Consider the following 27378-nt stretch of genomic DNA (forward strand, 5'->3'; position numbering starts at 1 on the left):
TGATAGAGGGATGATTTGTATTAGGAGGTGTAGCTTGAAAGAGGGATGAGTTGTTAAGGTGCAGATTAATAGAGGGATGAGATTTAATGGATTAATATAGGGATGAGGGATGAGATTTAATAGTTTTAATGGAAGATGTAGATTGATAGAGGGATAACTTTTACTTGGAAGTCCAGATTGATAGAGGGATGAGTTTTATTAGGTCTAAATTGTTTGAGGGATGAGTTTTATCAGGTGTAGATTGATAGAGGGATGAGTTTTATTAGAACGTATAGATTGATAGAGGGATTATTTTTATTAGGTCTAAATTGTTTGAGGGATGAGTTTTATCAGGTGTAGATTGATAGAGGGAAGGGTTTTAATGGAAGATGTAGATAGAGGGATAAGTTATATTCATTGTATTTTGATAGAGGGATGAGTTTCATTAGGTGTGTATTGATGGAGGGATGAGTTTTATTAGATGTTGTAGATTGACAGAAGGAGGAGTTTTACTATGTGTAGATTAATAGAGGGATGAGTTTTTAAGAAGGTGTAGATTGATGGAGGGATGAGTTTTATTAGGAGTTCCAGATTGATCGAGGGATGAGTTAGATTAGGTGTAGATTGATAGAGGGATGAGTTGTATTATGGGGTGTATATTGATAGAAGGATGAGTTTTATAAGAAGGTGTAGATTGATGGAGGAATGAGATTTATTAGGAGGTTCAGATTGATAGAGCGATGAGTTGTATTAGGTGTAGATTGATAGAGGAATGAGTTGTTAAGGTGCTAGTTTTATTTGAAGGTATAGTGGGATGTTTTATTTGATTTCGAATGATAGACGGAAGAGTTGTATTAGAAGGTGTAGATTGATAGAGCTTTGAGTTTTATTATGAGGTGTAGATTTATAGGTGGATGAGTTTAATTAAGAGATCCAGATTGATAGAGGGATGAGTTGTATTAGAAGGTGTAGATTGATAGAGGGATTAGTCTAATTAGGAGGTCTAGATTGACTGAGGGATGAAATTTATTTGGAGGTGTAGTTTGACTGAGGGGTGAGTTTTATCGGGTGTAGCTTGATAGAGGGTCGTGTTTTGTTATGAGGTGTAGATTGATAGTCAGGATGTCTAGATTGATTGAGGGTTGAGATGTATTAGGAGGTGCAGATAGATTGAGGGATGAAATGTATTAGGAGGTGCAGATTGATAGAGAGATGAGTTTAATTAGAATGTTTAGATTGATAGAATGATGACTTTTATTAGGAGGTGTAGATTGAGGAGTTTAATTAGAATGTTTAGATTGATAATATATGCCATTTAGCAGACACTTTTATCCAAAGCGACTTACAGTCATGTGTGCATACATTCTACGTATGGGTGGTCCCGGGGATCGAACCCACTACCCTGGCGTTACAAACGCCATGCACTACCAACTGAGCTACAGAAGGACCGTGATAGAATGATGACTTTTATTAGGAGGTGTAGATTGATTGAGGGATGAGTTTTATTAGGAGGTGTAATTTGATAGAATAATGAGTTATTTTAGGAGGTCCAGATTGACAGAGGGATGAGATGTATTAGGAGGTGTAGTTTGATTGAGGGATGAGTTTTATTAGGAGGTCCAGAATGATAGAGGGGTCAGTTTTATTAGAAGGTGTAGATTGTTAGAGGGATGTGTTTTATTAGATGTAGATTGATAGAAGGCTGAGTTTTATTAGGTCTAGATTGATTGAGGGATTAGTTTTATTAGGAGCTGTGTATTGAATCGAGGGGCGAGTTTTATTAGGTGTATACTGACAGAGGGATGAGTTTTATTCAAAGGTGTAGATTGATGTAGTGATGAGTTTTATTAGAAGGTGTAGATTGATATGGGGATGAATTTTATTCGGAGGTGTAGATTGAGGGATTAGTTGTATTAGGAGGTGTAGATTGATAGAGGGGTGAGATGTATTAGGAGGTTCAGATTGATAGAGGGGTGAGTTTTATTCGGTACAGCTTTATAGGGGGATGAGTTTAATTAGATAGAGTAGATTGACAGAGGGATGAGTTTTATTAGGTGTCGAATGAAGGAGGATTGGATGTATTATGAGGTGTAAATGTATAGAGTGGTGAGTTGTATTAGGAGGTGTAGATGTCAATGTGTAGATTGAGGGATGAGTTTTATTAGGAGGTGTAGATTGATAGAGGGATGAGTTTTATTATGAGGTCCAGATTGATAGAGGGATGAGTTGTATTAAGTGCAGATTGATAGAGGGATGAGATGTATTAGGTGTAGATTGATAGAGGGATGAGTTTTATTAGGAGGTACAGATTGATAGAGGGATGAGTTTTATTAGGAGGTATAGATTGATAGAGGGATGAGATTTATTAGGTGCAGATTGATAGAGGGATGAGTTTTATTAGGAGGTACAGATTGATTGAAGGATTGTAGCTCAGTTGGTAGAGCATGGCGCTTGTAACGCCAGGGTAGTGGGTTCGATCCCCAGGACCACCCATACGTAGAATGTATGCACACATGACTGTAAGTCGCTTTGGATAAAAGCGTCTGCTAAATGGCATATATTATTATTATTTTTGTATTAGGTGCAGATTGATAGAGGGATGAGATTTATCAGAATGAGTAGATTGATAGAGGGATGAGTTTTATTATGAGGTCCAGATTGATAGAGGGATGAGTTTTATTAGGAGGTATAGATTGATAGAGGGATGAGTTGTATTAAGTGCAGATTGATAGAGGGATGAGATGTATTAGGTGTAGATTGATAGAGGGATGAGATTTATCAGAATGAGTTGATTGAAAGAGTCATGGGTTTTAAAGGTGCATATTGATAGAGAGATTATTTTAATTTGGAGGTGTAGAATGATATAAGGATGAGTTTTATTAGAAGGTGTAGATTGGTAGGGGGATGTGTTTTATTAGAAGGTGTAGATTGGTAGGGGGATGTGTTTTATTAGAAGGTGTAGATTGGTAGAGGGAGGTGTTTTATTAGAAGGTGTAGATTGGTAGAGGGATGTGTTGTATTAGAAGGTGTAGATTGGTAGAGGGAAGTGTTTTATTAGAATGTGTAGATTGGTAGAGGGAAGTGTTTTATTAGAAGGTGTAGATTGGTAGAGGGATGAGTTTTATTAGGAGGTATAGATTGATAGAGGGATGAGTTGAATTAAGTGCAGATTGATAAAAGGATTAGATTTATTAAGTGTAGATTGATAGAAGGCTGAGTTTTATTAGGTATAGATTGATAGAGGGATGAGTTGTATTCGGGGTGTAGATTGATAGTGGGATGACCTCATCCTTTCATAGTCATATTAGAATGAGTAGATTGAAAGAGGGATGAGTTTTATTAAGAGGGGTAGATTGTTAAATGAATGAGTTTTATTAGTAGGTCCAGATTTATAGAGGGATGAGTTTGATTAGGTGTAGATTGACATAGGGACTAGTTTTATTAGAATGAGTAGATGGATAGCGGTTTGAGTTTAATTAAGAGGTCTATAGTGATAGATGGTTAAGTTTTATTAGGTTTCTATTGACAGAGCGATGAGTTTTATTAGAAGGTGTAAATTGGTAGAGGGAAGTGTTTTATTAGAAGGTGTAGATTGTTAGAGGGAAGTGTTTTATTAGAAGGTGTAGATTGGTAGAGGGAAGTGTTTTATTAGGTTTAGATTGATAGAGCGATGAGTCTTATTAGAAGATGTAGATTGATAGAGGGGTGAGTTTTATTAGGTGTAGATTGATAGAGGGGAGAATTTTCCTAGAAGATGTAGATCGACAGAGGAATACATTTTATTAGGTGTAAATTGATAGAGGGTTGAGGTTTTTTGGAAGGTGTAGATTAATAGAGGGATGAGTTGTATTAGGTGTAGGTAAATAGAGGCATGAGTTTTTTTAGAAGGTCTAGGTTGATAGAGGGGTGAATTATATTAGGTGGTCCAGATTGATTGAGGGATCAGTTATTCCTACCTTCCACCAGAGAGGTGAGGAGTTATATTAGGTGGTCCAGATTGATAGAGTGATCAGTTATTCCTACCTTCCACCAGAGAGGTGAGGAGTTATATTAGGTGGTCCAGATTGATAGAGTGATCAGTTATTCCTACCTTCCACCAGAGAGGTGAGGAGTGTAACATTGGCAGCTTTTCTCCGTCCAGCTGGCAGGTTGAGTCCCAGTCGATCCAACTTCTCTCTCAGACAACGACCACCATTCTTAGACTTAGCTCTGCATTAAAATAGATTATCACAGCAATAAAATAAAATATACTATCATCTCGTTAAAATAATTAACATATTAATTAACCCCCTGAAGTCAATGTCCGCGGTAATGTAATTAGCATTAGGGTTAACGTTCAAATCTGGCAGATATCTGTATTTGTTTTTTATATATTTTATTTTACCTTTATTTAACTAGGCAAGTCAGTTAAGAACACATTCTTATTTTCAATGACGGCCTAGGAACAGTGGTTTAACTGCCTGTTCAGAGGCAGGACGACAGATTAGTACCTTGTCAGCTCGGGGGTTTGAACTTGCAACCTTCCGGTTCCTAGTCCAACTCTCTAACCATTAGGCTACCATGCCGCCCCGTTTTGCATTGGATGCATCTCTGTGTCGTTGTATCTGTCAAACTGCTTTGCTTTATCTTGGCCAGGTCGCATTTGTAAATGAGAACTTGTTCTCAACTTGCCTACCTTGTTAAATAAAGGTGTTCTCAACTAGCCTACCTGGTTAAATAAAGGTGTTCTCAACTAGCCTACCTGGTTAAATAAAGGTGTTCTCAACTTGCCTACCTTGTTAAATAAAGGTGAAATAAATCAATAAAAAATCTCAATCCACGCATCTACCTATATCTACCCCATCTGAGAGGTGTTTATCAGACCATGAGACAGCCCATCTGAGAGGTGTTTATCAGACCATGAGACAGCCCATCTGAGAGGTGTTTATCAGACCATGAGACAGCCCATCTGCGGTGAAAGGTAACAGAGCTAGAGAGGTGTTTATCAGACCATGAGACAGCCCATCTGCAGTGAAAGGTAAAAGAGCTAGAGAGGTGTTTATCAGACCATGAGACAGCCCATCTGCGGTGAAAGGTAACAGAGCTAGAGAGGTGTTTATCAGACCATGAGACAGCCCATCTGCGGTGAAAGGTAACAGAGCTAGTGAGGTGTTTATCAGACCATGAGACAGCCCATCTGAGAGGTGTTTATCAGACCATGAGACAGCCCATCTGCGGTGAAAAGTAACAGAGCTAGAGAGGTGTTTATCAGACCATGAGACAGCCCATCTGCAGTGAAAGGTAAAAGAGCTAGAGAGGTGTTTATCAGACCATGAGACAGCCCATCTGCGGTGAAAGGTAACAGAGCTAGAGAGGTGTTTATCAGACCATGAGACAGCCCATCTGCGGTGAAAGGTAACAGAGCTAGGGAGGTGTTTCTCAGACCATGAGACAACCCATCTGCGGTGAAAGGTAACAGAGCTAGAGAGGTGTTTATCAGACCATGAGACAGCCCATCTGCAGTGAAAGGTAACAGAGTTAGAGAGGTGTTTATCAGACCATGAGACAGCCCATCTGCAGTGAAAGGTAACAGAGCTAGAGAGGTGTTTATCAGACCATGAGACAGCCCATCTGAGAGGTGTTTATCAGACCATGAGACAGCCCATCTGAGAGGTGTTTATCAGACCATGAGACAGCCCATCTGCGGTGAAAGGTAACAGAGCTAGGGAGGTGTTTCTCAGACCATGAGACAGCCCATCTGCGGTGAAAGGTAACAGAGCTAGAGAGGTGTTTATCAGACCATGAGACAACCCATCTGCGGTGAAAGGTAACAGAGCTAGAGAGGTGTTTATCAGACCATGAGACAGCCCATCTGCAGTGAAAGGTAACAGAGTTAGAGAGGTGTTTATCAGACCATGAGACAGCCCATCTGCAGTGAAAGGTAACAGAGCTAGAGAGGTGTTTATCAGACCATGAGACAGCCCATCTGATTCAATGAGGTGTTTATCAGACCATGTTATTCATGAGACAGCCCATCTGAGAGGTGTTTATCAGACAACCCATCTGTAAGGACATTCAATGTGTTTAGACAGCCCATCTGAGAGGTGTTTATCAGACCATGAGACAGCCCATCTGCAGTGAAGCTAATAGGTAACAGAGCTAGAGAGGTTTTTATTCAGACCATGATTCAATGACAACCCATCTGTTATTCAATGTGAAAGGTAACATCTGATTCAATGCTAGAGTAAGGACTGTTTTATTCAATGACCAATGAAGGACTATCTGTTATTCAATGACTAATAGCAGTAAGGACCATCTGTTATTCAATGTGTTTCTATGGGCTAATAGCAGTAAGGACTATCTGTTATTCAATGTGTTTCTAATAGCAGTAAGGACTATCTGTTATTCATTGTGTTTCTATGGGCTAATAGCAGTAAGGACTATCTGTTATTCAATGTGTTTCTAATAGCAGTAAGGACTATCTGTTATTCATTGTGTTTCTATGGGCTAATAGCAGTAAGGACTCTGTTATTCAATGTGTTTCTATGAGCTAATAGCAGTAAGGACTATATGTTATTCAATGTGTTTCTATGAGCTAATAGCAGTAAGGACTATCTGTTATTCAATGTGTTTCTAATAGCAGTAAGGACTATCTGTTATTCAATGTGTCTCTCATAGCAGTAAGGACTATCTGTTATTCAATGTGTTTCTAATAGCAGTAAGGACTATCTGTTATTCATTGTGTTTCTAATAGCAGTAAGGACTATCTGTTATTCAATGTGTTTCTAATAGCAGTAAGGACTATCTGTTATTCATTGTGTTTCTATGGGCTAATAGCAGTACTCCATTATTCATGTTTTTGATATCATTTGAGTCTTCGAAATTATATAAATGTTTAGCTTCAAAATGTTTAGTACTATTGAGTGTGTGTGTCCGTGTGTTTGTTTGTGTTTGTGTGAGTGTGCATGTCTGTGTGCCAGTGTGTTTCTATGAGCTAATAGCAGTGTGTCTGTACCTCTGTTATTCAATGCAATATTCCTCCCAGAACTATCTGTTATTCAATGTGAGGCGTTGAGACACTCTGGAGGCGAGAGGCGTAAGGACTATAGCAGTAGGACTATCTGTTACCTCAGCAATGGTGACTTTATATTTAGAGGTTGAGCTCAGGAGGGACAGACGGCCGGGGACAGAGCAGAACAGATCTGTAGGGTTCACCACACAGGTTCCTCCTAGATAGAACACATACACACATGTTAAACACTAGTAACATATAGTGTTCAGGGACCTTACCCTCCTCCAATAACCCTATGTGCTAACCTCCCCTAACCCCACTAACTACCCCTTAACCTCCTAACCATCCCATAACCTCCTAACTCCCCTAAACCTCCCCTAACCACCTAACCCTCCTATAACCCGCTTAACCCTACCCTAACCCCCTAACCTCCTAACCTCCCATAACCCACAACCCCATAAACCCCCTAAATTCCTCTAACACCCATAACCCCCAACCCCATAACCCCCTAAATTACTCTAACCCCCATAACCCCCTAACCCCACATAACCCCCTATCTTCCTCTAACCCCCCATAACAGCCAACCCCATAACCCCTAACTTCCTCTAACCCCCCATAACCCCCAACCCAATAACACCCCTAACTTATTTTAAACCCCCTACCTCAACCCCCTAACCATCCCCTAACCCCCTAACCTACTCTTAACCCCCTTAACCCTCCTTTAACCCCCTAACTCTCCCCTAACCCCCCTTAACCCCCCTAAATTGTATGGTTGAGAGAGATGAGGTAAAAAGAATGGCAAATAAGTCTGGCTGCACAACCAATTGGCAAACTTACTGCAAATTGAATAAACTGAATAAAAAATATGAGAAAATATATTATAAAACAAAGCTAAATGATTTTAAGAATGATAGTAAAAAGCTTTAGAGCACCTTAAATGACATTTTGGGCAAAAAAAATACAAACTCATTCATTGTCTCAGCCTCCAGTATTTATGCTGCAGTAGTTTATGTGACGGGGGGCTAGGGTCAGTTTGTTATATCTGGAGTACTTCTCCTGTCCTATTCGGTGTCCTGTGTGAATTTAAGTGTGCTCTCTCTAATTCTCTCTTTCTCTCTTTCTTTCTCTCTCTCGGAGGACCTGAGCCCCAGGACCATGCCTCAGGACTACCTGACATGATGACTCCTTGCTGTCCGCAGTCCACCTGGCCCTGCTGCTGCTCCAGTTTCAACTGTTCTGCCTTATTATTATTGGACCATGCTGGTCATTTATGAACATTTGAACATCTTGGCCATGTTCTGTTATAATCTCCACCCGGCACAGCCAGAAGAGGACTGGCCACCCCACATAGCCTGGTTCCTCTCTAGGTTTCTTCCTGGGTTTTGGCCTTTCTAGGGAGTTTTTCCTAGCCACCGTGCTTCTACACCTGCATTGTTTGCTGTTTGGGGTTTTAGGCTGGGTTTCTGTACAGCACTTTGAGATATCAGCTGATGTACGAAGGGCTATATAAATACATTTTATTTGATTTTGATTTGATTGAATCAGATGGCTCGTTCATCACAAAGCCCACAGATATAGCCAACTACTTTAATGATTTTTTCATTGGCAAGATTAGTAAACTTAGGCATGACATGCCAGCAACATACGTCAACACTACACATCCAAGTACAACTGAACAAATTATGAAAGACAATCATTGTAATTTTGAATTCCATAAAGTGAGTGTGGTGGAAGAGATGAAATAATTGTTGTTGTTAATCAGCAATGACAAGCCACCGGGGTCTGACAACTTGAAATGAAAATGATTGAGGATAATAGTGGACGATATTGCCAGTCTTATTTGCCATAACTTCAATCTAAGTCTACTAAATGTCTGTGCCCTCAGGCCTGGAGGGAAGAAAAAGCTACGTAAGAATAGTAAAGCCCCCTTTACTGGCTTAAATAGCCCACCAATCAGCCTGTTACCAACGCTTAGTAAGCTGTAAACAAATTGACCACAGACTTTCAACACTTGTTTCGGGAAAAACATTCAACAAGCACAGCACATACACAAATGACTGATGATTGGCTGAGAGAAATTGATGGTACAAAGATTGTGGGGGCTGTTTTGTAAGACTTTAGCTCTGTTTTTGATATTTTCAACCATAGTCTGCTGCTGGAAAAGCTTATTTGTTATGGATTTACACCCCGTGCTATATTGTGGATAAATAGTTACCTGTCTAACAGAGGGTGTTCTTTAAAACTTGTTAGGGATAGGGGGCAGTATTCGGGATTTTGGATGACTGAGGCAAAAACCTGAGGACCAATTTTCTTTCTTTTGACCTGCCAGGCAATTCCAAGCTTAAGCTATTGAAACCAAAGACTTGCGCCTCCCAAAAGGCAGTTCCTATTGCTTCCACTAGACGTCCACAATCTTTACATACATGGTTTCAGGCTTGTATTCTGAAAAACCAACGAGGAATAGTTGTTTCTCCTCAGCGCGTCCCATGACAAAACTAGTCTCATTGCGCATTGTGTTCTTTTCCTTTCCTATTGAAAATAGTTTGCTCCGTATGAAATATTATCATTTATTTAGATATTAGAGTACCTAATAATGGATTAGAAACGTTGTTTGATTTGTTTGGATAAACTTTACTGGTAACTTTTGGAACTCCAATGTCTGCATTCTGAACGGGTGGATTACTCAATGACGCCTACTAAACAGACTATTTGGGATATAAAGATCGAACAAAATGACCATTCATTGTGTTCCTGGGACTCTTGTGAATGCGATCAGAGGAAGATCTTCAAAGGTAAGTGACTTATTTTATTGCTATTTGGGATTTTGTGACGTCAAATAATCCAGGTAGAATCAGGAATTCCCGAGGGCAGCTGTCTAGGCTCCTTACTTTTTTCAATCTTTACTAACAACATGCCTCTGGCTTTGAGTAAAGCCAGTGTGTCTATGTACTGTATGCAGATGACTCAACACTATACACATCAGCTACTACAGCGACTGAAATGACTGCAACACTTAACCTCTCTGGGATATGTGGGAAGCTAGCGTCCCACCTGGCCAAAAGCCAGAAAAAATGCAGAGCGCCAAATTCATATAAATTACTGTAAAAATCAAACTTTTGTGAAATCACACATACAAGATACCAAATTAAAGCTACACGTGTTGTGAATCCAGCCAATATGTCAGATTTCAAAAAGGCTTTTAGGCGAAAGCAAATGATGCTATTATCTGAGGATAGCTTCATTGTAACGGCGTTCTTCGTTTGTTGAAAGAGAGTCGGACCGAAATGCAGCGTGGTGGTTACTCATGATTTTTATTGAAGGATCGCGATACATGAAATAACTGATACAAATACAAAACAACAAAACGGAATGTGAAACCTAATTACAGCCTATCTGGTGAAACTACACAGAGACAGGAACAATCACCCACAAAATACAAAGCGAAACCCAGGCTACCTAAATACGGTTCCCAATCAGAGACAACGAGAATCACCTGACTCTGATTGAGAACCACCTCAGGCAGCCAAGCCCATACAACACCCCTACTCAGCCGCAATCCCAATAACCACAAAACCCCAATACGAAATACAACAAAACAAACCCATGTCACACCCTGGCCTGACCAAACAATCAACGAAAACACAAAACACTAAGACCAAGGCGTGACAGAACCGCCCCCCCCCTAAGGTGCGGACTCCCGGACGCACCTCAAAACCATAGGGAGGGTCCGGGTGGGCGTCTGTCCATGGTGGCGGTTCCGGCCCGGGATGTGGACCCCACTTCATTAAAGTCATAGTTCCTCCCCTTCGCGTCCCGGAATAATCCACCCTCGCCGCCGACCATGGCCTAATAGTCCTCACCCAGAACCCCACTGAACTGAGGAGCAGCTCCTGACTGAGGGGCAGCTCGGGACTGAGGGGAAGCTCGGGACTGAGGCAGCTCGGGACTGAGGGGAAGCTTGGGACTGAGGGGCAGCTCGGGACTGAGGGGCAGCTCGGGACTGAGGGGCAGCCCGGAACTGGAGGGAAAGCCCAGTACTGAGAGGAAGCCCAGTACTGAGAGGAAGCCCAGTACTGAGAGGAAGCCCAGTACTGAGATGAAGCTCAGGCAGGTAGTAGGCTCCGGTAGATCCTGGCTGGCTGGCGGATCTGGAAGATTCTGGTTGACTAGCAAATCTGGAAGATTCTGGTTGACTGGCAGATCTAGCTGCTCTATGCAGACTGGCAGATCTGGAAGATTCTGGTTGACTGGCAGATCTAGCTGCTCTATGCAGACTGGCAGATCTGGAAGAGACTGGTTGACTGGTAGATCTGGAAGAATCTGGTTGACTGGCAGATCTAGAAGATCATGGCTGACTGGCGGATCTAGCTGCTCTATGCAGACTGGCAGATCTGGAAGAGACTGGTTGACTGGCAGATCTGGAAGAATCTGGTTGACTGGTAGATCTAGAAGATCATGGCTGACTGGCGGATCTAGCTGCTCTATGCAGACTGGCAGCTCCTTGCAGACTGGCAGCTCCTTGCAGACTGACAGCTCCTTGCAGACTGACAGCTCTGGCTGCTCCATGCAGGCTGACAGATCCTTGCAGACTGACAGCTCCTTGCAGACTGACATCTCCTTGCAGACTGGCAGCTCTTTGCAGACTGACAGCTCTGGCTGTTTCATGCAGACTGACAGCTCTGGCTGCTTCATGCAGACTGACAGCTCAGGCTGCTCCAAACAGGCAGGAGGCTCCGGCAGCGCTGTAGAGGAGGAAGGCTCTGATAGCGCTGAACAGGCGGGAGACTCCAACAGCGCAGGAGGGAAGGAAGGCTCTGATAGCGCTGAACAGACAGGAGACTCCGACAGCACAGGAGAGGCGAGGCGCACTGTAGGCCTGATTTGTGGTGCTGGCACTGGTGATACTGGAGCGAGGACACGCACAGGAAGCCTGGTGCGGGGAGCTGCTACCGGAGGACTGGTGTGTGGAGGTGGCTCTGGATAGACCGGACCGTGCAGGCGCACTGGAGCTCTTGAGCACCGAGCCTGCCCAACTTTCCCTGGCTCGATGCCCACTCTAGCCCGGCCAATACGAAGGGCTGGTATGAACCGTACCGGGCTATGCACCCGCACTGGAAACACTGTGCGCTCCATAGCATAACACGGTGTCTGCCCGGTCTCTCTAGCCCCCCGGTAAGCACAGGGAGTTTGCGCAGGTCTCCTACCTGGCATAGCCATACTCCCTGTAAGCCCCCCCCAATAATTTTTTGGGGCTGCTTTTCGGGCTTCAATCCGCGTCGCCGTGCTGCCTCCTCATACCAGTGCCTCTCCGCTTTTCCGCCTCTAGTTCCTCCTTGGGGCGGCGATATTCACCAGGCTGAGCCCAGGGTCCTTTTCCGTCCAGTTCTTCCTCCCATGTCCAATTCTCCAAGTGGTGCAGCCTCTCCCACTGCAGCTGCTCTTCACGATTAACAGGGAGAGTTGGCTCAGGTCTGACTCCTGACTCAGCCACTCTCCCTCTGAGCCCTCCCCCAATAAATATTTGGGGGTGAATTTTGGGTTTCGCTCTGCGCCGCCGTGTCTTTCTCTTCAACTCCATTCTCCTATAGCCCTCTTCGCACTGCTCCAGCGAATCCCAGGAGGGCTCCGGCACTCTCTCTGGGTCGACCGCCCACCTGTCTATTTCTTCCCACGTAGTATACTCCATGCTTCTGCTGTCCATAACGTCCTCCCTTCGCTGTTCATGCTGTCGCTGCCTGTTAACATGCTGCTCGGTCCGTGTGTGGTGGGTGATTCTGTAACGGCGTTCTTCGTTTGTTGAAAGAGAGTCGGACCGAAATGCAGCGTGGTGGTTACTCATGATTTTTATTGAAGGATCGCGATACATGAAATAACTGATACAAATACAAAACAACAAAACTGAACGTGAAACCTAATTACAGCCTATCTGGTGAAACTACACAGAGACAGGAACAATCACCCACGAAATACAAAACGAAACCCAGGCTACCTAAATACGGTTCCCAATCAGAGACAACGAGAATCACCTGACTCTGATTGAGAACCGCCTCAGGCAGCCAAGCCCATACAACACCCCTACTCAGCCGCAATCCCAATAACCACAAAACCCCAATACGAAATATAACAAAACAAACCCATGTCACACCCTGGCCTGACCAAACAATCAACGAAAACACAAAACACTAAGACCAAGGCGTGACATTCATAGTAAACAAAGAGAGAAAACATATTTCTACCCTGCAGGCGCGACACAAAACGCAGAAATAAAAATATAAAACATGCCTTACTTTTGACGAGCTTCTTCTGTTGGCACTCCAATATGTCCCATAAACATCACAAATGGTCATTTTGTTCAATTAATTCCGTATATATCTATCCAAAATGTCCAATTATTTGGCGATTTTGATCCAGAAAAACATCGGTTCCACTTGCGCAACGTGACTACAAAATATCTCAAAAGTTACCTGTAAACTTTGCCAAAACATTTCAAACTACTTTTATAATACAACTTTAGGTATTTTTTTAAGTAAATAATAGACAAAATTGAAGACGGGATGATGTGTGTTCAATACAGGAAGAAAACAAACTGACGCTAGCTTTCTGGTCACGCGCCTCTATCAAACAGTACACATGAAGTGACCCTCGTTTTGAACAGGGCTACTTCTTCAAATCAAATCAAATTTTATTTGTCACATACACATGGTTAGCAGATGTTAATGTGAGTGTAGCGAAATGCTTGTGCTTCTAGTTCCGACAATGCAGTAATAACCAACAAGTAATCTAACTAACAATTCCAAAACTACTGTCTTATACACAGTGTAAGGGGATAAAGAATATGTACATAAAGATATATGAATGAGTGATGGTACAGAGCAGCATAGGCAAGATACAGTAGATGGTATCGAGTACAGTATATACATATGAGATGAGTATGTAAACAAAGTGGCATAGCTAAAGTGGCTAGTGGTACATGTATTACATAAGGATGCAGTAGATGATATAGAGTACAGTATATACGTATGCATATGAGATGAATAATGTAGGGTATGTAAACATTATATTAGGTAGCATTGTTTAAAGTGGCTAGTGATATATTTTACATCATTCCCATCAATTCCCATTATTAAAGTGGCTGGAGTTGAGTCAGTGTCAGTGTGTTGGCAGCAGCCACTCAATGTTTGTGGTGGCTGTTTAACAGTCTGATGGCCTTGAGATAGAAGCTGTTTTTCAGTCTCTCGGTCCCAGCTTTGATGCACCTGTACTGACCTCGCCTTCTGGATGATAGCGGGGTGAACAGCCAGTGGCTCGGGTGGTTGTTGTCTTTGATGATCTTTATGGCCTTCCTGTAACATCGGGTGGTGTAGGTGTCCTGGAGGGCAGGTAGTTTGCCCCCGGTGATGCGTTGTGCAGACCTCACTACCCTCTGGAGAGCCTTAAGGTTGTGGGCGGAGCAGTTGCCGTACCAGGCGGTGATACAGCCCACCAGGATGCTCTCGATTGTGCATCTGTAGAAGTTTGTGAGTGCTTTTGGTGACAAGCCAAATTTCTTCAGCCTCCTGAGGTTGAAGAGGCGCTGCTGCGCCTTCTTCACGATGCTGTCTGTGTGAGTGGACTAATTCAGCTTGTCTGTGATGTGTATGCCGAGGAACTTAAAACTTACTACCCTCTCCACTACTGTTCCATCGATGTGGATAGGGGGGTGTTCCCTCTGCTGTTTCCTGAAGTCCACAATCATCTCCTTAGTTTGTTGACGTTGAGTGTGAGGTAATTTTCCTGACACCACACTCCGAGGGCCCTCACCTCCTCCCTGTAGGCCATCTAGTCGTTGTTGGTAATCAAGCCTACCACTGTTGTGTCGTCCGCAAACTTGATGATTGAGTTGGAGGCGTGCGTGGCCACGCAGTCGTGGGTGAACAGGGAGTACAGGAGAGGGCTCAGAACGCACCCTTGTGGGGCCCCAGTGTTGAGGATCAGCGGGGTGGAGATGTTGTTGCCTACCCTCACCACCTGGGGGCGGCCCGTCAGGAAGTCCAGTACCCAGTTGCACAGGGCGGGGTCGAGACCCAGGGTCTCGAGCTTGATGACGAGCTTGGAGGGTACTATGGTGTTGAATGCCGAGCTGTAGTCAATGAACAGCATTCTCACATAGGTATTCCTCTTGTCCAGATGGGTTAGGGCAGTGTGGTTGAGATTGCATCGTCTGTGGACCTATTTGGGCGGTAAGCAAATTGGAGTGGGTCTAGGGTGTCAGGTAGGGTGGAGGTGATATGGTCCTTGACTAGTCTCTCAAAGCACTTCATGATGACGGAAGTGAGTGCTACGGGGCGGTAGTCGTTTAGCTCAGTTACCTTAGCTTTCTTGGGAACAGGATCAATGGTGGCCCTCTTGAAGCATGTGGGAACAGCAGACTGGTATAGGGATTGATTGAATATGTCCGTAAACACACCGGCCAGCTGGTCTGCGCATGCTCTGAGGGCGCGGCTGGGGATGCCGTCTGGGCCTGCAGCCTTGCGAGGGTTAACACGTTTAAATGTCTTACTCACCTCGGCTGCAGTGAAGGAGAGACCGCATGTTTTCGTTGCAGGCCGTGTCAGTGGCACTGTATTGTTCTCAAAGCGGGCAAAAAAGTTATTTCGTCTGCCTGGGAGCAAGACATCCTGGTCCGTGACTGGGCTGGGTTTCTTCTTGTAGTCCGTGATTGACTGTAGACCCTGCCACATGCCTCTTGTGTCTGAGCCATTGAATTGAGATTCCACTTTGTCTCTGTACTGACCCTTAGCTTGTTTAATAGCCTTGCGGAGGGAATAGCTGCACTGTTTGTATTCGGTCATGTTGCCAGACACCTTGCCCTGATTAAAAGCAGTGGTTCGCGCTTTCAGTTTCACGCGAATGCTGCCATCAATCCACGGTTTCTGGTTAGGGAATGTTTTTATCGTTGCTATGGGAACGACATCTTGGTAGATAATGCGGTCGACATTTGATTGTGAGGAATTCTAAATCAGGTGAACAGAAAGATTTGAGTTCCTTCTTCAATACACAAAGGAAAAACCTCAATCAATTTCTAAAGACTGGTGACATCAAGTGGAAGCGGTAGGAACGGCATGCAAGTTCAAACAGTTTTAGAAACTTCAGAGTGTTTTCTATCCAAATCTACTCATAATATGCATATCTTATCTTCTGGGTATGAGTAGCAGGCAGTTGAATTTGGGCATGCCAACATTCCAAATATCCGCCCCCTATCCTAGAGAAGTTAACAAAGAGCTGCAGTCATCCCCCTCTTCAAAGGGGGTGACACCCTGGACCCAAACTGTTACAGACCTATATCCATCCTGCCCTGCCTATCTAAGGTCTTCGAAAGCCAAGTCAACAAACAGGTGACTGACCATCTCGAATCCCACCGTACCTTCTCCGCTATGCAATCCGGTTTCCGAGCCGGTCACGGGTGCACCTCAGCCACACTCAAGGTACTAAACGACATCATAACCGCCATCGATAAAAGACAGTACTGTGCAGCCGTATTCATCGACCTGGCCAAGGCTTTCGACTCTGTCAATCACCATATTCTTATCGGCAGACTCAGTAGCCTCGGGTTTTCGGATGACTGCCTTGCCTGGTTCACCAATTACTTTGCAGACAGAGTTCAGTGTGTCAAATCGGAGGGCATGTTGTCCGGTCCTCTGGCAGTCTCTATGGGGGTGGCACAGGGTTCAATTCTCGGGCCGACTCTTTTCTCTGTATATATCAATGATGTTGCTCTTGCTGCGGGCGATTCCCTGATCCACCTCTACGCAGACGACACCATTGTATACACTTTCGGCCAGTCATTGGACACTGTGCTATCTAACCTCCAATCGAGCTTCAATGCCATACAACACTCCTTCCGTGGCCTCCAACTGCTCTTAAACGCTAGTAAAACCAAATGCATGCTTTTCAACCGATCGCTGCCTGCACCCGCATGCCCGACTAGCATCACCACACTGGATGGCTCCGACCTTGAATATGTGGACACCTATAAGTACCTAGGTGTCTGGCTAGACTGCAAACTCTCCTTCCAGACCCATATCAAACATCTCCAATCGAAAATCAAATCAAGAATCGGCTTTCTATTCCGCAACAAAGCCTCCTTCACTCACGCTGCCAAGCTTACCCTAGTAAAACTGACTATCCTACCGATCCTCGACTTCGGCGACATCATCTACAAAATTGCTTCCAACACTCTACTCAGCAAACTGGATGCAGTTTATCACAGTGCCATCCGTTTTGTCACTAAAGCACCTTATACTACCCACCACTGCGACTTGTATGCTCTAGTCGGCTGGCCCTCGCTACATATTCATTTACATTTACATTTAAGTCATTTAGCAGACGCTCTTATCCAGAGCGACTTACAAATTGGTGCATTCACCTTATGACATCCAGTGGAACAGTCACTTTACAATAGTGCATCTAAATCTTAAGGGGGGGGGGTGAGAGGGATTACTTATCCTATCCTTATCCTATATTCGTTGCCAGACCCACTGGCTTCAGGTCATCTACAAGGCCATGCTAGGCAAAGCTCCACCTTATCTCAGCTCACTGGTCACGATGGCAACACCCATCCGTAGCACGCGCTCCAGCAGGTGTATCTCATTGATCATCCCTAAAGCCAACACCTCATTCGGCCGCCTTTCGTTCCAGTACTCTGCTGCCTGTGACTGGAACGAATTGCAAAAATCGCTGAAGTTGGAGACTTTTATCTCCCTCACCAACTTCAAACATCAGCTAGCTGAGCAGCTAACCGATCGCTGCAGCTGTACATAATCTATTGGTAAATAGCACACCCATTTTCACCTACCTCATCCCCACAGTTTTTATTTATTTACTTTTCTGCTCTTTTGCACACCAATATCTCTACCTGTACATGATCATCTGATCATTTATCACTCCAGTGTTAATCTGCAATATTGTAATTATTTGCCTACCTCCTCATGCCTTTTGCACACATTGTATATAGACTCCCCTTTTTTTCTCTGTGTTATTGACTTGTTAATTGTTTACTCCGTGTGTAACTCTGTGTTGTCTGTTCACACTGCTATGCTTTATCTTGGCCAGGTCGCAGTTGCAAATGAGAACCTGTTCTCAACTAGCCTACCTGGTTAAATAAAGGTGAAATAAAAAATAAATAAATAAAAGTTTTAGAATGGGTGGTAAGGTATAAGTTAGTCCTAAATATTTTAAAAATTAAAAGCATTGTATTTGGGACAAATCATTCACTTAACCCTAAACCTCAACCAAATATTTTAATGCATAATGTGGAAATTGAGCAATTTGAGGTGACTAAACTGCTTGGAGTAATCCTGGATTGTAATCTGTCATGGTCAAAACATGTTGATACAACAGTAGCTATGATGGGGAGAAGTCTGTCCATAATAAAGTGTTGCTCTACCTTCTTAACAAGACTATCAACAAGGCAAGTCCTACAGGCACTAGTTTGTTGCACCTGGACTACTGTTCAGTCATGTGGTCAGGTGCCACAAAGAGGGATTTGGAAAATTGCAATTGTCTCAGAACAGGGCAACATGGCTGGCCCTTAAATGTATACGGGGAGCTAACATTAATAATATGTATGTCAATCTCTCATTGAATAAAGTGTAGGAGAGATTGACTTCATCACTACTTTTATTTATGAGAGGTATTGACATGTTGAATGCACCTAGCTGTCTGTTTAAACTACTGGCACACAGCTCAGACACCCATGCATACTCCACAAGACATGCCACAAGAGGTCTCTTCACAATCCCCAAGTCCAGAAAAGACTATGGGAGGTGCACATTACTACATAGAGCCATGACTACATGGAACTCTATTCCACATCAGGTAAGTGATGCACCAATAGAATCAGATTCAAAACACATGAAAATACACCTTATGGAACAGCAGGGACTGTGTAGAGACACACTAACAGCTACATACACACACTAGCACACACACACACTCTACACACACGTACATTGTAATATTGTTGTTTGGTGGTATTATCATTTATATTGCATATATGTAGTGGTGTAATAATTGTATATATGTAAATTTTTATATTTTGTTTTATATGTAATGTAAGTAACCCAAACACATTGGACCCCAGGAAAAGAAGCTGCTACCTTGGCAGCAGCTAATGGGGATCCCTGATAAACCCCAGGAAGCATAGCTGCTACCTTGGCAGCAGCTAATGGGGATCCCTGATAAACCCCAGGAAGCATAGCTGCTACCTTGGCTGCAGCTAATGGGGATCCCTGATAAACCCCAGGAAGCATAGCTGCTACCTTGGCTGCAGCTAATGGGGATCCCTGATAAATATAATTGAAAAGAAAAGGCTCAACGCTTGCTCACCATTAAAAATGTGTAGTTTTATTAGACAAGGTTAAAAGATTGATGTTCCCTAATAAATACAAATACAAAACAACCCTAGCAGCTGCTAACAGTCTGGGAGGCATCGCATCAGGGTAACAGGGAGGTTGGACTGACACCACTTTATCAATGAGAACACAGACATTGATTAACTCTCATTTAAATAAGGCTTGCAAATCCAGCCATACTCTTTCACTATTTGATACGGGATTAAAAATGGTCATAGGCTAACGTGCACGTGCGTGTGCGTGTGTGTGTGAATTCCGGCTGTGTGACAGTTTCCGGCCTGGCATGACAGTCAAGCTCACATCTCTGAAAGCTGTGAGTTCACATCATAGTAATTCCTCCAAAAATGTTTTGAATCAAAGTAGTTTGTATTTTATGTTGCCACGGGCAATGGAAAAGGAGCTATTGCCGATAGTACGGTGGAGCGCGTGGGCCCAGAGGCGATAGCTCTATTTAAGCAGCGGAGAGTAGCCTCGGGCAGCGGCGGAGCAGCGGCGGGATCACACTCGGAATCAAGCGCCTTTTACAAGTTTACCATGAAAATTAAAGAAAATGAGACATGGGCCAAATGTCATTCTCCTCCTATTTTAACCACAATGTTTATAGCACCTGTCACAAGACAGCACAGCCCACACATACCCAGCAGCCGTCTGAGAGAGGGTGCGTGCACGTGGAGGGTGATAAGCTTGATCAGATGCTGAAGGCTTGGTGGGATGCTGGTGATTAAAACACAGACACTGCTCTAAGTAGGAGCCGCGTTTCTGGAGACATTTCTTTTGAAAAAGGTTGTGTGAATATTCATGGCGCCAAAGCCGGCGTCAGAAAGAACAACATTAATATGATCTCAGCTGAATTCGGGCCGCGCCGCATTAGCATATCAAAGCGGCCGCCCGAGGCGAGAGAAGCTATCGATACGGGAGCGCGAGGTAAAGCAAAGATTATTGGTTGTGATGGTTGGAGCAGTGGAGCTCGCGGCTAAATCCTACACACCATTAACCAAAAGTGATAGCGGAGAGATTCCCGCATCAAGCTTCCAGAAACGCCCCCCTAAAAAAAAACACCTAGACACAGTAGCACACACACCTAGACAGTTTATGCTACTGTTATAGACTCGCTACTTTATATAGCCTCGCTACTGTTATTTTTCACTGTATTTTTACTATTGTTTTTATTTCTTTACTTACCTATTGTACACCTAATACCTTTTTTGCACTATTGGTTAGAGCCTGTAAGTAAGCATTTCAATGTAAGGTCAACCTACACCTGTTGTATTCGGCGCACGTGACAAATAAACTTTGATTATGAAACATTAACAACTAGACACAGGAGCTCGGTGTTTATAGCTCGAGAATAACGGAATAATAACGCCTTCTTTGCTTCTTTCACATCAACAGAAAGTGATGCGGTAAAAGTACCAAAAAGACATTTGATTCGTGTTGTCCTTTTAGCTCTAGCTAAAAGTTTTTATTTAAATGTTCTAATTTTTGTTTTTAATTTACATTTTAATTTACTTTACCACACAAAAAATGGAAAAGTCAACAGTCTAGTGGATTCAAATCAGCAGGAATAACATTTCAGAGTTCTAATTATCAATTTCTACACCCTTAGGCTATATTTCATTATACAGTTCATTTCCAATTTGTCAAAGGTAACAAGTAATAAAAAACAGCCATAAGTTTTCACTAATGACATTAAAACATCATCCTGTTATTACTGTGAAGCTCAACATAATGAAATAACATCAAAACATCAACACAATAAAATTACCAAAACATCCTTCCATTATTACTGTGAAGGCCAACACAATAAAATTACCAAAACATCCTTCCATTATTACTGTGAAGACCAACAAAATAAAATTACCAAAACATCCTTCCATTATTACTGTGAAGGCCAAAACAATAAAATTACCAAAACATCCTTCCATTATTACTGTGAAGACCAAAACAATAAAATTACCAAAACATCCTTCCATTATTACTGTGAAGGCCAACACAATAAAATTACCAAAACATCCTTCCATTATTACTGTGAAGGCCAACACAATAAAATTACCAAAACATCCTTCCATTATTACTGTGAAGGCCAACACAATGAAATAACATAACAAATAAATGATGTTAATACTGTGATGGCCAAACAATGAAATTACCAAACGACTATCATTATAACTGTTAGAATTACTATTGTTATTATTACTATAATTATTATTACTCTTATTACAACTGTTATTATTACTTTTACTATTACTGTAAATATTATTACTCTTATTACAACTGTTATTATTACTGTTATTATAACTATTATTATTACGGTTACTATAACTGTTATTAGTACTGTTATTGTTAGTAGAATTACTGTTATTATAACTAGTATTATTACGGTTACTAGAACTTATACTATTACTGTTATTGTTAGTAGAATTACTGTTATTATAACTAGTATTATTATGGTTACTCTAACTGTTATTATTATTGTTATTGTTAGTAGAATTACTGTTATTATAACTAGTATTATTACGGTTACTATAACTGTTATTAGTACTGTTATTGTTAGTAGAATTACTGTTATTATAACTAGTATTATTACGGTTGCTCTAACTGTTATTATTATTGTTAGTAGAATTACTGTTATTATAACTGTCTGGGTGACTGTTATTATTATTGCTGTTATTATTGTTAGTATTTTTACAGTTATTATTGATACTATTATTACTGTTATTATTACCACGACTACTGCTGTTATTACAACTGTAATTATAATTGTTATCATTATTACTATTACAACTGTTATTATTATTATTACTGTTGTTATTATTATTGTGACCATTGTTACTGTTATCATTGTAACTATTATTACTGTTATTATTGTTACTAATATTGCTGTTATTACAACAGTAATTATAACTTATTATTTATGAAATTATAACTCTTACTATAACTTATTGTTATTATTATTATTCCTGTTATTATTATTATTATTGTTGTTGCTGTCATTTTTAATAATTGTTAGGCAATATTAATTTGGGTTTCTTCTTTTCATTGTTGATTTTGATAATAGAGTTGGTTAGGAGAAAGAATTATGACTCTATTCTACAATGGAAGGCACTGATAGCGTCAATTAAACCCGACATTACAGCTTTTGGCATAGTAGTACAATTCTCTGGATTGACGTGACATCCTAATTTAACCATTTTAAACACAAACTGAGAGAAAAATGAAAAATAGTACACTGGTGTGTCATAAAATTGTCATGTTCAACAAAAATATATTTTCCCTTGATTTAGATAATGCTTCCATCTTGTCTTTTCGATGATTATGTTTTACCAGACAGGGAAGGAGATGGGTATTCATGTGAATGTGTGTTTAAGGTGTGGGTTTTAAGGTGTGTGTGTAAGGTGTGTCTTACCTCTTCGGATGATGCCGCCTTGGCCATTGAGCACAAGCCCGCACTGCGCCTCCACAGAGCCCTGAAACAGCGTCATATTATTAACAATAATAATAGTACAAGGTCCGTGATAAACAATCAAGAATCGTAATCAAGAAACACACACACGAGCTTGGCGCAGTGCGTCAACCTCAGTGTTGACGAGAACGCTCAGCCCAGCCCACAGTGGTGTGTGTGTGTGTGTGTGTGTGTGTGTGTGTGTGTGTGTGTGTGTGTGTGTGTGTGTGTGTGTGTGTGTGTGTGTGTGTGTGTGTGTGTGTGTGTGTGTGTGTGTGTGTGTGTGTGTGTGTGTGTGTGTGTGTGTGTGTGTGTGTGTGTGTGCTTTTACACCTGCATTGTTTGCTGTTTGGGGTTTTAGGCTGGGTTTCTGTACAGCACTTTGAGATATCAGCTGATGTACGAAGGGCTATATAAATAAATTTGATTTGATTTGTGTGTGTGTGTGTGTGTGTGTGTGTGTGTGTGTGTGTGTGTGTGTGTGTGTGTGTGTGTGTGTGTGTGTGTGTGTGTGTGTGTGTGTGTGTGTGTGTGTGTGTGTGTGTGTGTGTGTGTGTGTGTGTGTGTGTGTGTGTGTGTGTGTGTGTGTTTTGACACCTGCGCCTACCTGTTGTTACCGCTTATAACCGATCCTAACCACAGATGTGGAACCTGTTACACATGGTGATATCAGTGATGTCATCCGAACGACTGAGGAACATGAGCTGTTATTGAGAAGAACCCCGTTAATCCCCGATGTGAGCCGCGAGCGGACGGGGTGCAGACACAACCCTGATTAAAATAAACACTCGGCTGTCTTTCTCGGAGAGGCCGTTTAAGTCTTTATAACAAACAAGGCTGTATAGAACATTTTTACTCCGAAGCTAAAGTGATTATAAAATCAATATACAAAACGCAGAGGTCTCGCATACATTAAGTGTCTAACAGGAGAAAGAGTTAGGGAGCCTGACGGGGGAAAGGTGTGGCAGCTCTTTTGTTGAGCATGGAAATCTCTTTAGGCGCTCAAAAATGCGATGTGCTGCACGAGACAGACTGCATCTGTTCTACTCAGGTTCACGTGCCTTTATTTTCTAAAGAAGGTCGAAGACCTTTTCTAGTGGCTCGTGTGTGAGAGACCCCTTGCTCGCTTGTGTTTGTGCATTTCTATGTGTTAGTGTGTGTGTGGTTACCCTTCTTACCAACACGCCACTCAATGGTCTGATAATCTACATAATGAAAGTGGTAATGATGGTGACATATTGAAATATATTAACATCTAAATAAAAATACATATTCTTAGTATCTATAATAATAATCCGAATCAGAATAATCAGAATAATAATAACTGTTATCCTCATCACCATCATAATAGCCTAAATAAGAGAACAATCACAACAGAAAGAAAGATATGGTAGGCTCTTAGATCTAGAACAGCTCCATTATTATTATTATTGTTCTTATTATGGTTATTATTATAGTTGTTGTTGTCATTATTGTTATTATGGTTTTGTTATTATTGTTAGTAATTGTTATTATTATTACCATTATTATTATTATTACAGGTCTTATCAGCAGACTATTTTACTATGCTACGCTATTAGTTATCATATAGCCCTTTATAAATATTATGAATTAACTAGTTATTATCATATATTAATACCACAAACAAGTAGTTATCAAATATCCCTATATTAGTACTATTAGTCAAGCAAATATATATGTAGGTCTAGCAGATTAATTTCTTCAGGTATTCTACCTATTGAATTACTTGAATTACTTCTGGTATGCTAGTACTTTAATTACCTCTGGTATGTTAGTACTTTAATTACCTCTGGTATGTTAGTAGTTTAATTACTTCCGGTACCCTACAAGTTGAATTACTTCTGGTATTTTACCAGTCTGGTTGTAAAATTGAGAAATGAACAACGCGATAAAGGAATGATGCAACGTGTTTAAAACGAGATATTTTTGTCTCGTGCACAGTGTTTAACTGGAGGTTGTTCTGTCTGGTGCAGCAGTGTGTTTAACCAGAGCCGCGGCTCAGATGTCGCTGCATAAAGAACACGTTGATTGACATTAAAACGGTAATTGGATAAACTACGGTGCTTTACCGTGCCCGAGCAGCCCATTGTGCCCTGAACCCCAATCCCTTAATCCGCTTTCAGAAGAGAAGAGAGAACCAGCGTCTTTTCACCGCCTCACCAGCCGGACACACACACACCATTTCTTTACATCGAAAATAATATGTAAAATATAGGTCACGTGCATTTTGAGTAAAATAGAGGGTGGACTGCATAATGGGAGTGAATTTCTCACATGAACTGTTTTAATGCAGAGTATATTCGATTCAGTTGTATTCTAGATTACTTCATATTTTAATTCCTCTCCATCTAATGTAATATCAGCCTAATGTCATATTCAGTCATGGAATATTCTGTTTTTATTCTGACTGAACCCTCCTCGTCCTACTCAGAATAACTGGAGTTCTGTAGAGCGTGAGAGAGCAGAGATACCCTCGGGTCTCTGTGTTTGGAACGGGACAGACAGACAGAAGAACTCTGAGAGTGACAAGAGTTAGGGTTTAGGAGTTAGGAAATAGGGTTTAGGAGATAGTGGCTAGGCTTTAGGAAATAGGGGCTAGGGTTTAGTATTTAGGGTCTGAAATTAAACTTTGTGGTGCATTATAGCCAGTATGGCTGTTGTGTGAATTGTTGGTGTTTGACCAGAATGACAACAGTGGAGGAGAGGAGAGAGAAGAGGGGGTACCTGCAGGTCGTCCGCCCCGGGGGGAGGGAGCCCCAGACCGGCTGCAGGCAGCAGCCTCTGGTCGTGGTGCATGCCGTACTGCCCACCGTGTGACGTCATCAAAGACAGGTCATGGCGCCGGTAGGCGTCCAGGCAGCCCAGCTCGCGCCGCTGCTGCTCGTCCAGGCACGAGGACTTAAGTGCACGGGCGCTGTGCAGGTTGATGAAGTCTGTGTCTCCGTGGGTCGCGTGGTGAATCTGCTGGTAGTACTGCCCGGAGTGGAGAGAGTTGAGGCCGTACGCCTCTGGGCCCACGGCTGGGTGGGAGTGCTGGAAGTCATAGTGGAAGGACTGGTGGTGCAGGGGGGTGTACTGGTGGTTGGTGGAGAAGTAGGGCGAGGCAAACTCTGTAGCCGCCGCGGGGTAGGCTGTGAGCGGCGAGGACGAGCTGTAAGCCACGGAGGAGTTGGCGACGCTCTCAAGGCAACCAAGCTGCATCAGACGGTAACTGTTGGACCCGTCATGACGTATCTGAGAGGAATAAAGGAACATATCAGCAGTGTCATTTCATTTACCATCTCTCTCTCTTTTACCATCTCTCTCTCTTTTACCATCTCTCTCTCTTTTACCATCTCTCTCTCTTTTAACACCTCAAACTCAAACACTCAAAGCTCTTAGAAAAAACACGAAGAAAATGTGATTCCATGAGCCTGGGAGGGGTACGCACAGCAGCACAAGCCTTCAGTGTGTGTGTGCGTTGTACACGGTATCTGTCATTTTCAGTGCAGCGTTTTAGAGCGCGTGCTGTTCTATTATTATTTGGGTCTCAGCTCTGAACGCGCGCTGGGTGGCAGGTAAGTAGAGTGAGCCACCAGTGTTCCGCCCTAAATGTTATAATCACACCCGTTACCGGTTTACACACACAAGCCTCATCTGCCTCCCTCATTTTATTCCCTCACTTTTCACACAAATAAAAAACATTACTCCAGTTATCCGTAGCCAGTCTTCTCCCATTACCCAGGGAAGCTTTGCTTTCTGGAGACGCATCATAACGATTTTACTTTAAATCTGCATGTATCAAACAAACAGATGTGATTACTAGAACTTTAAATCTGCGTGTATCAAACAAACAGATCTGATTACTAGAACTTTAAATCTGCGTGTATCAAACAGGTGTGATTACTATAACAGGTAGATTATATTCCTAAATATTATTGATAATGAAGAGTGAGAATAAATAAATACCTCGGCATCATGGACCAAACCGGGGAACGTGGCTGACATGGTGTTGCTCCGCTAACCAGCTTTCCCTCCTGATCGAACAAATGCTTTCCGTTAAAATCCCCAAACCGAGAGAAGTGGAAAAAGTCCCTGCACGGAGCTGCGGATAGCTGGTGGAACACGAGCGTTTTCCCTCTGTACCATCACACCGGCTGGCGCACAGATTTTGTACTTGCAGGGTATTTCTGTTGTGATGTCGTCGGTGGTCCCCTGATAATATAGTTAGAAAAATAAGCATCAGCACTGAGGAATGGATGGAGGACAATAGAAGAGCTAGCTGTTTCCATCCCAGGAGACAAGGAATAAATATTGTATCTTCCCTAATAAGGAACCGACACTTTCAAAATGTTTTACCATTTTTGTGGACATTTTCTTTTTTGTATTTTCAGACGGTTTGCTTTCTTCGTTTTACCCACATGGCTTAAACCTAGGCTATTACAAAACTAGTCGGATTTTCAACAAAAATGTAAGTTGATTTAAAAACATCCCCACGTTTATTTATATAGGCTATCATTATTAAATAAACATGTTTTTTCGTTTTAGAATATTTTTTTCTCATCTATTGAACT

At 42.2% G+C, this 27378-nt stretch overlaps 1 pseudogene; it reads right to left on the reverse strand.

Annotated features, from left to right (window-relative positions):
* LOC123995918 overlaps nt 1-27005 on the reverse strand; it is a 41298-nt pseudogene extending 14293 nt beyond the window's left edge.
* Between the last annotated feature and the right edge of the window lie 373 nt (nt 27006-27378).

This window comes from Oncorhynchus gorbuscha, linkage group LG14 (assembly GCF_021184085.1).
Source record: "Oncorhynchus gorbuscha isolate QuinsamMale2020 ecotype Even-year linkage group LG14, OgorEven_v1.0, whole genome shotgun sequence".
Taxonomy (NCBI): domain Eukaryota; kingdom Metazoa; phylum Chordata; class Actinopteri; order Salmoniformes; family Salmonidae; genus Oncorhynchus; species Oncorhynchus gorbuscha.